This window comes from Anopheles cruzii, chromosome 3 (assembly GCF_943734635.1).
Source record: "Anopheles cruzii chromosome 3, idAnoCruzAS_RS32_06, whole genome shotgun sequence".
Lineage (NCBI taxonomy): Eukaryota > Metazoa > Arthropoda > Insecta > Diptera > Culicidae > Anopheles > Anopheles cruzii.
This window is the reverse complement of record NC_069145.1, coordinates 60,791,307-60,804,852: the sequence shown is the minus strand read 5'-3', so window position 1 is coordinate 60,804,852 and position 13,546 is coordinate 60,791,307. Positions and strand designations below refer to the sequence as shown.

Sequence of the window (13,546 nt, the reverse complement as noted above, 5' to 3'; positions counted from 1 at the left end):
CCAATTCCAAACGCTAGATGGACCACTCTCGTATAGTTACTGTCTACTACAGTATAAGTCGATTAGCGGAGGTGATGAGATTCACAATCTAATTTCGTAGTTCCCCCAACACGTCAGAGCTGAAGATGTGTGAAGAGACATTTGCTTGTAGTGTAGTGTTTCCCAGCAGCACCCAGGTGACCAAAGAGAGCTTCAAGGTTAGTAGTGACCCACCGATGTAGATGGAGTGCCGGCCACTACGCCGGCTATATGAGCACCGACACCGACGCTGGAAAACTGTGACACCCCGGACCGGTGAGGCGTGGAATGTAGGGCACCCCCGGCTTCAACGCTCCATGGATTGTCCCTCCTTCGGCCCGGAACGCTTTCGCAGTCAGTCGGTCAATTCAGCTGACGAATGCACCCCACCCCGTTGTTGAAGGGTTCCCCAAAGGGACCTACTGCCAACAATAAATCGATTCAAGTGCTGGCCTGGCCCCCCCCGAAAAAAATGTCATGTCAAGCCACCGGCAACAACCGGGGACGGAGGGCAATGCGCAACAGGTTGATGAAAAAAGATGTTACGTCCGGCGAGACGGGAGTGTTATGCTTTGGCCAGCGGGAGTTGTGCTGTTGATCGCCGGTTGCCGGCCCTCCGTCCGCACCAGTGCGTCTATGGCGCCGCCGCTGGGGCAGGTCGATTGAACGGCGAAACGGTCAAGTGTACTCGGTTGGACTCGCGGTAGAATGTTCCGGTACGCTTGGCAGCGACTCTCGACTGGCGGCCTTCTGCCGGCGGGCTGGCGATTATCGGTGGACCCCCTGGCGGTGGAGCTACATAGAGATCCCATATACCGCGGCGCGCGCGTGTACAGACCACAGGGTGCGATGGTGTCGGCGGCACGTTTATCACAAACGGGAACGGGTCCATGTCCATTGCGGCAGAACAGTAGTGGTTGCTGATGTCTACACGGCCGACATAAACAGGAACCGCGCCTCCGGTTCGATGGTGCTGCAGCTGCTTTGAATAAGTGCACGAATTGCAGCACATTCCTGGCGTGACCGTGGACCCTCTGTGTGGATACTCTCCTAGCACTTGGGTGTTGTTGAAAATTGCCCTTTGGCGTGCCTTAGACCAATAACTGCGAGCGACTGCGAGTGAGTATACAAATTATCGGCACAAAGTCAAGAGCGGTGCATTACGTAAGGAACACACTGTCTGAAGTAGAGAATCAACTCATCCGGGATGGTTCGTTGTTGTCTATTGAGGGTGGTATGCCTTCGTGGGCGAAAAAGCTTATCACACGACGCAAAACCATATCTTGATCAGAGTTACCAGGTGTAGAGCTTGAAAACCGAAATTATAAACTAAGTGCTCTAGCTGTCAATTTGGTCCTCCTAATTATGCTCTTCTGGCAACATTACCTTGTTTTGACATCGGGCAAATGATTTAAGGTCGACAAAACATTAAATTAAATGTGCATCCTATTTTTGAAATAGGTTAGGCCTATTGTGCCTGAAAATGACGCTTTCTCGGGGATCATTGCTTTTCTGCTACATGCTGAAGCAAACTGCTACAGAATCTCAACAGAGTTCTCCTGTTCTCAACAGACTCTTATCAAATGCTTGTCGAAGCTTGTTTTTGGAAGATCGCAGTGCTGTTTGGCGATTTTTACTTAACAAGCAAAGAGCGTCGGAAGACTCCAAAGAAGGACTTTCGGATGGGACCAGAAAGGTGTGATGTATTACGAGCTCCTAAAACCTTGTGAAACGGTTAATACAGATCGCTACTGACAACGAGGAAGCGAGTAGGAAGAAAAATTGCAAGACTAATTGGTTTGCTTCAAAAGACGAGCAATTCTTTCGACGTGGAATCCACGATTTAGCATAGAAATGGGAGAAACGTATATCTAGCGATGGCACATACTTTAAATAGAATAGAATTTCTCGTTTCAATGTAATAAACATTTGATTTAATTGAAAACAAATCGGGTTTCAAGTTGGTTGGTCCTGGTAGTTGATAAACTAAGCGCCGCTTCGTTCTGACATCTTAACGCCTTGGCGCTGCCAATGAAAATACTCGAGAACATTTTGCGTGCTCTTGTTCGGGGCGTCTTAACCGTACGCCGTTCCATATCATTACCATCTTAATCACTTCTGGTATGGTAATTGGCACACACAGCAGCAATCGATCGAGAAACGATCGCCGTGTTCACGGTGATCTAGCTAATTAATAAACATTTCTTTTAACACCCACGGCGACCCGAGTGTCGCCATTGGACCCCAGAGAGGTATGCAACTAGCCACCAAGGCCATATAGGAAGTGTTCATGATTGGCCTCCGTTGGCGAGTGGTTTGCGAAACAAACGTTCAAAACTCGGGGCCTATCTGACCATAGTTGGAAACGGCACCTCTTTGGGCTACTCGGGTGCAGAACCAGCCAAGCGGAAATGCAAAAGAAGCGAACACCGGAGCGGTAATGATGATATTGAGCAAATTAGATACGCACACACGGTAGTAGCCAGGGCTGGTTGGGCAAGCAATGGCCGAGGAAAAACACATTAATCTGTGCCTATCAAGCAACTGCAGCAGTGCATCAGACCCCCATCATAATGATAGTCATCGCCGCCGTCGTCGTCATTTCATGCCATCGTCGCCCGTTACAGAGTTGCATTGGAATTCGCAACGCAACGCAGACGCAAAGTTCCGATGCAAAGTTCTTCACCTTCATCAGGCTCGCTACTGTAGGCGGAGACAATACAACGGCGCACATTCCAAGACACCTACTATCCTTGGGTGACACCGAAACCTGAATACTTGGCTCGCTCCGAGAAACGTTCGCCGCAGAAGGCAATTAACAACAATTTATGTACACACGACCGTTTGGCTAATTGCTGGGCTACCAATCCTAAACCAAACTGCACCAAATTAGGGCGTCATCCGATTGCACCAAGCACCGAGCGCCCGATGATGATTATTTATGAGTAAAAACCCGCCAAAAAGCTAAGGACAATCCATCATCAGCCTTATTGCCGGGTCCGGGCCAAGCCTTTCGGTCGTTGCAGGTATTTTTAAAACCGCAACCCACTGCTGCTGGAGATGGCGCGGCGGGGGCCCGGTGTGCAGTGGGGGCCATTGCGCAATCTCTTTGGCAAGGCCCTTCGACAACAGTGCGCAGTGTGGCTGGCTGCTCGTCTTCCAGCGAGCAGAAGCGCCACGTGCGCCAGGAGCGCTCTTGGCAGAAGAACGACCATCACGAGTTTGACAATCGATAATCGATGGCTCATCGGTGGCCCACCCTCTCTCGCCCACCGTATTTATCAGCTGTTCACGGACACGACCGGAAAACAATGCAAAGACGCCACACAATTCGAAAGGGCACAGCCACACACACCGGTCGACGTCGGTGTCAAAGTTCGAGGCCACCACCAGCGGCGGAATGATCAACGACTTGGTCGGTCGGTCGGTCGGTGGACAGCAAACACTGTCGTGCCCACAAAGTGACACTAGGGCAGGGCATGGCAACGTGGCGGCAGCACACAAAAACCCCCGGCCAGTGTTGTCTCCGAAGCCTTCGAGAGGCAACCCTTATTTTGGCACCGGCAACGGTCGGGAGCTACCGTGTTGGCGGCCTCTACACGAGAGTGGTGTCACTGTGCCGTGCCGAGCCGAGCGGGCAGCTGTGGATTGTGTGGGCTGTGGGGCAACCCGTGCACCGGAGCCGGTTCAAGGTGGCCAACCTTGAACGCGGCCTGCACCGGTGCATACAACCTGCAGAGAAGAAAATCGTTACAACCAGCGCCTGGGGGGCACACCGACCGCCTCGCGGACACCACGCTAACCGCAAATGCACGAAACGCAGTGCGCGCTTCCGTTGGCCGAGGCGGGCGCGGTCCGTTGCTCGCTGTTTGTTGTCCACCGATCGATGCGGTGCGACTTTGTCACGGCAAACGTCGTGCCAACCGTGCGTTGCTTTAGCGACCTCTCTTACAGGGGTTGGCCTATGTAAAATTGAAGAATGTGCGCAAACCTTGCGTCACTGGAAATTGGATTGTCATTCCCTTCACTTACTCTCCGAAGCACCGAGAGGCAAAAGTATTGCAGCAAACTGTCTATTGATGTGACAGAATACCGGGGACCTCTCAGAAACTTCCAACTAGAGCTGCTCCTGAAGACCAAGTCATATTTATTCACTACGGCGTCTGATATGGGTCAGATCTCATATAAAAATGTCCCCGTTTTGGCCATGAGTTCGAATCCCGAGACCGGTTGTCACCCAGCTGGCCATGGGTTCGGTTCAATACACCGTTACATAAAGCAACAGAGATTAATATTGTCTCTGATACAGGCCAACACCGATCAGCGATTGTAGCAGGATAAGCTAACTATAAGAACAAGGTAGCTAACTCACCAGAAGTTCCATTACATTACATAACCCGTAGACTCGTAGGTCAAAACGAAAAGCTGAAATGGCCCTTTAAGAGCTAGTTGCAGCATAAAAATTTACATAATCAAGGATAGAGAGAACATCAATCAATGTTTATGCCCATGGACGTCTATGCATCAACGAGTCATATTTTAGTAATAGTCTTCTCATGATAAGTCCAGGACTTCAGCGTGTCATCCAGGTCATCTAACAGCTGAACTCATGAATTATCCTTGAATCGATGGAACAACGTCTTATATGAGTCAGATTATTGGGAAACCAAACTATATTAGCGTATTCCAGTACTGGTCTTACAAAAGTGAACAATTAACGGCTCTTGGACACACATGGATCCTGAAGGTTTTGAGTTTTGCGTGGGATAAAATCAAGCATGGTTGAGGCTTTACTAGTGATGTCGTCCAGATGTTTGGTCCAGACGACAACTTAAAATCTAGATGAACTCCTAGACCACGGAAAACACAGACACTGGCAACATAGGTACGCCAGACTGGTATCCAAAGAATAAAGGGAGCAGCAAACTAGTATCTTCTTGGTAAATAGTATTCTGCTCTCGGAATATATCTTCATCTACGAAATAAAGTGAACAGATCTACGTAATTCCTGCACAGACCTCCACAGACCTACGACTCACTCCGTTCCGTCCAAACACTTTCGATCGCCGCTGTACAGTCTCGCGTGAAGGTAATAACAGCGATAGTGCCTTTGTAATTGGTGCTCTAATTTCAGCACCCCCCCAGCTAATCCATTTCTATTCCGGAGCCCAAACGTCATTGCGTTTGGAAAACTATTCGACAAAACGTCCTCCTACCAAATCGGGGCCACGAACCGCCGAACTGCGCGCGTGTAGAGTACATGACACATGTCATCGATGCGCACTCCACCGCGCACACACACACACACAGATATACACAGTTCCATCAGGTCCACATTCCGTGTCGTTCGATTGCGGAAAAATGGGCTCAGCAATTTGGAGTGATCTTTCGTGACGTGACACACACCGAGGCTCGGGTCCACCACCGGTGTTGGTGGCGGTGTCGGTTGGTTGCAGTCGACTGATCCGAAAGCTCCCCAATGATGATGGCGAAAGACGTGATGATGATGATGATGGTTGGTGTGTGATTGATGGTGGAGCAACTTTCGAAGGCTGTTGAAGGCGTGCGGCGAGAGATCGTCCAAAAGTTATGTTCGGTGGCGGTTCCCATTTCGTGAAACGCGAAATTGGATTACAAAAATAAGTTTTAAATGCCGTGGCCACGGCGAGGGTGTTTGCGTGGTACACACATGCAGATGATTGCAAATGATTTCCCATAATTTGTTGGTCAAAATTATGGAGATGGACACACAGCACTATTCTTGGAATGCACTCTGCCCGTTCGCTGCCAATTACACAGGCCCCTAATCCGGCCACTGGAACAATGCTGCAACCAAGGGGGGCCCTCACTACCCATCACTAATTAAAGTTGTCCGCGGTGTGCACTCTACATCGAATCCAGCGATTGCTACACGCGGCGCACTTACTCGGGACGGCCATCGGGTATAGATAGTTTTTCTCCGTCCAATCCGTTGATCAAACGCCAAGCCTTCGCGGGCCCCAGATCGGGGGACTCATTAGAAGCCGATAGGTGGACCAAATGCCATAGAAGTGCCACAGAAATGCCTTTCTGGGTGCTCCCTGGCCAAGGCGCAAGTCGTTCCATCCATCCATCCATCGAGCGCCCATTGAAACGGATGGTGACGAAACGGCCCACAAATGGCCCAAGGTGCACGCTGGTTGTCCCGGACCCCGGACCCCGCAATGTCCACCAGCGCTGCTGGGCTGTGTCCGTGGACAAGACAAACGATTTTGTCGTCCATAAACCGTCTCCAAGCGGCTCGCGCGGACCGGGGCATTCTTCGCGATGGCCTGGAGCTACAAAATCTCAATCGGCTCAGCACCGCCACCACGGGTTATATCACCGTCCGCGAGAGTTGGTCTGCTGCTGCTGGAGTCGCCGCTGTTGCTCAAGAAACACTTTATGCAATCACCGACTGGTGGCGGTGGCCGTCGCGGGCTTCGTCGTAAAATTCGTAGCCACCGAACGATACGCTATCATACTTTATAGTTCTCCAGTATCTGTGTCAAGCGCTGGGAGGATGTTCGCAGCGTTAGACGAGACCACGGGTATTCCTCCCGAGTTGGTCCCGACTTCTAGGCCCCAAACACGTGCGTTGCGATCGTGGGGAGCAGCTCTATTGTGTTCACACTTCCTCCAGATCCAGACCTTGAGACCCAGAATACCCGGAGACTCTCAGAGAGTGAGAGAGAGGTTCAGCAAACAGCCAGTTGCCAGTTGAGTGGTGAACACACAAAACTCGAACAACCGTTACCACCACAAACCTTGTTCCCAATTTTCGGCACCGAAGGCCGCCGCTACAACAGGCATATTCCGCCGGGGGGGTTTGGACGAGGTGACCGACGGATGGCCCACTACCGGCTATGGCAAAGCCCAGTATGTCTGGGAAATCATGGGCAGTATTTCCCGGTCCGTGTCTTTGTTGGCTACTCTAGACTCACAGCAGAGTCAGAGATTGGGCAGAGCCCGGAGGAGGCACCACACAGAGAGCTGGGGGTCTAAGGCAGTGTTGTAGAGACGTTCGTCTTGGCCGGGAGTCATAAGCCGGGGCTGCCGTGGGACAGGTTTCCAACTTGTAGCTTTATTTTGGGCAACCTCGGGCGACCTCGGCGCACGAGTTGTGCGTGCGAGGCGAGTAAATTGGGCGCGCGCGCGCGCGCACGCCGGGAGAAAGTAGGTTAGCACGACGGGGTTGGAGTGGGTCCCGGTCGGTGTGTCGGTTTGGCTAGTTTTAGTTTCTCGCCATTCCTCTCACAAACACCGCGACCACTCCACAACAGGTCGGGGAGTCCGCGCGTCCGGTGCGTCGCTCACAGGTCGCTCCTCACATTTGACAGCAACGACGAACCGCGGGGCCGTGTTATCAAATTCGTACCTCATGAGCATAAATATTCATAGCCAGTGGCGGCAGTAGGTGAAAGACAGCTCAAACACTGAAACCGACCCGGTAAGCGAGGCAGAGCTGCCACGGCTCAGTTCGACGTTTGAAGGTGGACCGGGTGCGTTTGAGCTTCGACTGGCCCCCATTGAGGTCCCCGCGGTCCAAGTCGCGGTCATTTGCATACCAATGGCGAAGGTGACATACCGGAGTTTCGGTTGGAATTTGGAGCTTGTTTTGGGCGGTGGCAGCCCCAAACGTTCTTGTTCTCGGGCGAACGTGGAACAGCGTGTTACGATTTCCGTAATTCGAATGAAATTGTGTCGGACGAAGGATTACCAAGTTACATCCTACCATTAAACGTTCGCGCACCTCTCTCGGGCGTTTATTAAAAGCTCCAACGCAGGCACTGAAAAGATTGCTCACGAAACATTCTTTACGCGTTTTGTGTTTTTTTTTTGGTTTTCTCTCATCTTTCACAAAAATCCAACCGGTTCATCGAACAGGTTTCGGCGCTGTTTACTTCTTCGTCTGCCTCAGGAAGCGCAGCCAAAGGTGGCCGAGTGTGTGGCGGGTTAACCAGCACGGCTGCTGCGTGCTGCGGCAACCCGCAAAAAATGTGGTTTCTTATTTGTTAATCCGCCGTCGTAAAAAAAGGTAACCGATTTGCGGGAAAGACGCAGCTTGGCGTTAGAAAACCCGCTCAAAGTTGGGAAAAGGGAAAAGTAACAAAAAAAGGGATCCACCTGAATGTCACTTTCATGCGAACTGCGCCTAATCCACCTCAATTCACCATCCAATTCAAGGTCAAGGTTTACTGTGCACTCTGGAATCACCGTGAGATGCACTTCCCAATTGCAGTTACGCTTAAATTCCACAAACGCCAAGCGCCACCAACCGACCGACCAGTTGAACTTGAAATCTGGTTCTCCTCAAAGCCCTCGAGGCCTCGGCACTTGTTGTTGTAAAGCCACCACCCCCCAAACACAAACATCGCGTTATGCTCCACTTTTTATCGGAACCACCATTGTGGCCGAGCGCGCTTTCCACCGGACCGCGGACGGCTACTGCTAAATCAATCTGTATCTATTTGCCCGGTCGATGGGGCGATAATAAAACTGTTCGGTCGGTTGGTCGTCGGGCCAAGTCGGGAGTCGATTTTGGGGACCTCCTCACGCCCGCTAAGTGGTGAGCCACCTCTTTTGGATGATAATAAAATAATTTCTCAGTGCGACCAACAACTTTCGAGCGGACCGAAATGATGGAGAGAAGTGCTATCTTGGCGGGGGTTGGAGAAGGGTTGGCTACGTAACGTGCACAATGTAAGAAAGCAATTTGATGATTACCGGAGCCCTGGAAAGCCCACCGAACCCTCCCCGAGGGCTCCAGGAAGAGCCACACATGCCCCGCCCGGGAGTCATGTTGCGATGGCGAAAAACTCCCGGCACGTCCGGAAAAAATGAAGTGAATGGCACGTAAACCCTCACGAAGCTACGCGCCACACAATGTACTGTCGGGGGGACTACAACGAATCCGTCGACTTCTTTGTGATAGTATCTCAGTAATCCTTCGCTTCGTTGGTCGTTTGGTTCCAGATAATCCCGCACCGGGCTCTCTCATTACTGTTTTGGAATGCACAATATGCAACGGGAACACCTTGTTTCAATGGCACTTTCTGCTTAACCCTGCACTTGACATAACATTCGCGCTTCGGGTCGCGAATGCAATATTACGAACTGATACACAAAACAAAGGTTAGTTTCACAACACACGGTGAATTTCACTGAACAGCCTGCTGGCCCGGACATTAAAAGAGAAATCATCCCAATCACACCGATGGCCACTGCTGTGTGTAGCGACGCAAACCGCCACCCAAAAAAGCACACTTTAAATTTCACGCTTCACGCCGGAAGCACATCACGACGAGGCACTAACCAGGGCGCGCGCGCGCCCGAAACTGCGTAGTTTTACTGGGCAATATTCTTCCTTTTTTTTCGTTCCACAAACGCAAACGATCGGCTTCCAGCAGCAGCAACAATCGGCCACTCCGCGCGCCCTGGCACCGGTGATTTTCCCAACGATTTTCCCACCACGAGAGAATGGCACTGGCGATTAGGGCACAGATTCACACCCGGTTCACGGGCCTAAACGGGCCTCCAGATAACGGGCGCCGAGCCGGGTGACCAGATTAGCGGCCCCGCACACAGGCAAAATATGCCTGAAACGTGATGAGCCAGACAGGGATGGCCGCGACGCATTTAGTTCAACTTTATGGAACAGATTTGGAACGGTGCGATTTTCACGAATGCACGAATTTACTCGAAAGCTACCGAAAAGCTCGGAAAACGCTTTAACGAGCGACTTTATGCGCGCCTCACCGGTGATCGTCGTCGACGCGCGGACTCTTCCGACTGAAAGTTCGACACAAACTGAGCTGCGGCCGCTCAATCGCGAAGGCTGCGCAACGGAGTCAGTGCCGCACGCGCGAGCGCACGAACCCGAAACCCGCTTCGGCGGTCCACGCGCGCGCGCGGCATAACCGCCCCCTTTGGCGCATAAAAGCCCCGCGCCCGCACCCACCGACGGCGGCCCATATTGCCAGCCACCAGCGCCGCAGCAATTCCGTCGCGCCAGTCGCGCGGCCAGTTTGCGCGTTGCGCGCGACTGACTCCAGCACGGCGCAGCAACGGGCGGTGGGTTTCGGGGAGCACACAAACTGGAAGCATGACACGCTTCACGTTCTGTGTAGGTATTTTGCTCTAAATTGTGGGCAAAAAAGGGAAAACAACTCCACCGAAGCTATAGGGGGTGCGTCAAGGCATGCGTTGCAAAGGCGATCGTGAGGCCAAGCCCATGCAACAAAGCGGGTGTCGCGGCGAGACGAAGCGTGTTCACCGCTGAAACGCTTCGAATGAATTCGAGGCGTTTCGATGGAAAAGGTAGCACTGGAAAGGCTATTCGCGTGCATCCTTCGTCCTCTCGATAATTTTTTGACAAATTTGGAACATTAACGAATTGAAACAAGGAACCATTTTAGGTGTGGATTGAAACGACCCTGCCATAAAACGTACGTATGCAACACGTACGGCGCATCGTTTTATGCTGCACGACGAAAAACACGTCTCAACATAAACACGGCAACGGTGAAAAGCTCTCACACACACCAGCTAGCGGTAATGATGACGGTGGCCCAAAGCAACAGCGTTACTACCCGCGGAAGATGTCCAATTCTTGCGCTGCCCCTGTGTGCACTCGTAACTGTAACCAGCTGATGTGAGAAAACAGACTTACGACGGGGCCGAGGCCGGGGCCGCTGTCAAGAAGATGCGTCTTTCGGTTGTGTTTTTGTAATGAGCCATAAGGAGGAAGTTTTCATGTGTCTCCCAGGGTCGCATCAACAGCTGACCTACTAACCCGCCCGTCCGCGCTTTGAGGAAATGAACTTTACACCAGCCACCAAATTAAGGCTCGGTGACATTTTTTTATGGACTTGGTGTCCAACATTTTTCATAAATCATCATCACTCACGGACAGACTCGTTTATGCGAAATTAACTACACAATAACATACCCATTAGAGGAATTGTTTAATTGTTTATTTATTTATTTATTTATTTATTAGCAAAAACTTGACAATGGGCAATTGAGCCAAATTACCAAATTTCAAGCAACTTTCAAGTTCGCTCCGTGTTTACTTAAGAAAAAAATGCTTAAGTAAAGGGTGTCTCAGTCCAAAATTGGTCAACTTCAACTTGACGCATTATTTTTCATAGAGCATTAAAAAATCCTGTGCACCTCTCATTTTAAAGGTGTTTTTGTATATTATCATGTATATTATTTGACATTTTTTATTATAATAAATTATTTCATTTATTTATTTATTTAAACGTCGCGTCGAAACAAGAGGAGCATCGTCTCAAGACTTTGTACCGTCGGTGCGAAAATCCGAACTACTCACACACCAAGTTAGCGAAATTGTTTAATGTGGCCAAATCAACTGTCACCAATGTATTAAAAGTGTTCGGAGAACGTTTGACGACAGTCAGAAAGACTGGATCAGGTGGAATTCGGAACCAGGAGACCGCAAAAACGACGAAACGTGTGATCAGTTGTTTCAAGCGGAATCCCAAACTCTCCGTTCGAGATGTCGTCATCAAGCTAGAAGTATCGTCTTCAACCGTGCGATGAACTAAAATACGAGCTAAGCTGGCATTCTACAAGAAAGTAGTGACTCCAAATTATGACGACAAGCAAAACATGTCGGCCAGAAAACGATCGCGGAATCTGTGCATAGAGATCTTAACGAAATTTTCTGCGTAGTGCAGGATGATGAAACCTACTTCAAGGCAAACTTTAAACAGCTTCCTGGATAGGAGTACTACATGGCAACTGAAAGAGGAAATGTAGGAGATATTTGCAAGAACATAAAGCTGTCGAAATTCGCAAAGAAATATCTCGTATGGCAGACTATCTGTTCCTGTGGTTTAAAAAGTGGCATTTTCAACACGATCGAGACCATCAACCAGGAAATTTATGTCCGAGAGTGCCTAAATAAAAATCTTTTGCCTTTCCTAAGAAAGTACAAAGGTTCTTTTCTGTTTTGGCTGGATTTAGCATCTTGTAATTATGGGAAAAGGCCATGGAGTGGTATGCTGCAAAAAAAGGCCAGGTGGTGCCCAAAGACATGAACCCCGTCAACATGCCAGAACTCTGACCAAACGAAAAATATTGGGCCATTATCAAGCGGAACTTGAAAAAGACTCGTAAAACAGTTGTCAGTGAGATGGAATTAAAAAAAAACTGGCGTTCTTCAGCGAATAAAGTGACCAAAAGCACGCTGCAAGAGTTGATGAAAGGAGTAAAACGAAACGTTCGGCAATTCGCATTCCTTAAGACGGAGGATTGAATGATATTTTTTACATATTCTGTATAAAATGAGCATTCAAAAGAAACATTACTTGATTTTTAAATAAAATGTTTGAGTGATTTATATTTTTCTTGAGCAATTTTTAACAGAGACACCCTTTATTCATTCAATTACGCCAGAAAAAAACAAACGATGATACGGTTAAACAGGGCCACAATTAATTAACGAGCGCAAGTGTTTCGTAATCCTCTCGCTGCACTCGAATAAAACAGACCTGAAGAGAGCGCTTAGTAGCATCTTCGCCATGATAGGATCCTCGAGAAAGCATGCTTCGAATTCCACACGTGGCCAGTCGACTACTTGCCAGTGTGCCAGGTGCCACGGTAGCCGGTCGTGCTCGTCATCGAGCAATCACACCAAATGGAAGCGTTAATCGAAAATCGTGAGCACAACCCGGCACAGGATCTTAATAGAAAAAAGTCAATCCCTCTCAAACGTCAACAGCACGGACTGTATACGTGCAACTCACGGACCGATTTTGATTAGTGCAGGCGCTTTTAGGCTGACAGTTTAATTGGAGCGCTATCGCGCTATTGGAGCGCTCGCTTCAACTGCCGGGCTGGGCCCCGGGACTGTGGCGCGTATTATTGATTAGGGACCGCCGTAGAAAAGTGCAATCGAAATCCGAGGCACCACGCGATGCACCGCCGCCCGACGACGACGACGACGACGACGAGGAGTGCGCTTGAGAACTCTCCGCCACAAACGAGCCGTAGGATCGATCGACTCGACGTCTAAATAAACAACGTGTCTCTTGGGCACGGCGGCCAATCTGTGCGACCCTCAACCGGGAAAACGTGATCCACAAATATCCGTGACGGATGCGTCACGAATGGTGGTGAAAAGATTTTTTTTATCTATTTTTCCTTGGATGGTTGCAGTTTTCAATGCAAATCACGTGCCACTCGGTACACGTCGCGAGTCGAAACAGCGACCGGACCGGACGGTGTTGCGGTGACCGAAGACACTGGTAGGTGCTTTCTTTGCTTCTGTTTTCTTTGGGGATTCTTGCCAGACATTGCTAACGTGTTGGAGTGTGAACGAATGACACAAAACCGCGTTGTTCGATAGAGTTATCGTGCTATTAAGTTATCGAGAGACCGTAAAAAGAAGACCTTAGTTGAATGATTCATGAGAGAATATGCGAACTAGTCCTGAAATTAGTCCATCACGCGACGGAAGCATAAAACTAAAATTGTTGAG

The 13,546-nt window shown here is 49.9% G+C and overlaps 1 protein-coding gene across 5 annotated transcripts in view; it reads right to left on the bottom strand.

Moving 5' to 3' along the window:
• LOC128275464 (serine/threonine-protein kinase 24) overlaps nucleotides 1-13,546 on the bottom strand; it is a 51,394-nt gene that overhangs the window by 20,731 nt on the left and 17,117 nt on the right. The window contains exon 1 of one of the 5 annotated variants that reach the window (XM_053013968.1): nucleotides 9,796-9,839. The exons of the other annotated variants lie outside the window; for them this stretch is intronic. The gene's annotated coding sequence lies outside the window, so the exon portion shown is untranslated. Of the gene's footprint in view, nucleotides 1-9,795; nucleotides 9,840-13,546 lie in introns of those variants that run through there. 5 annotated transcript variants of the gene reach the window in all.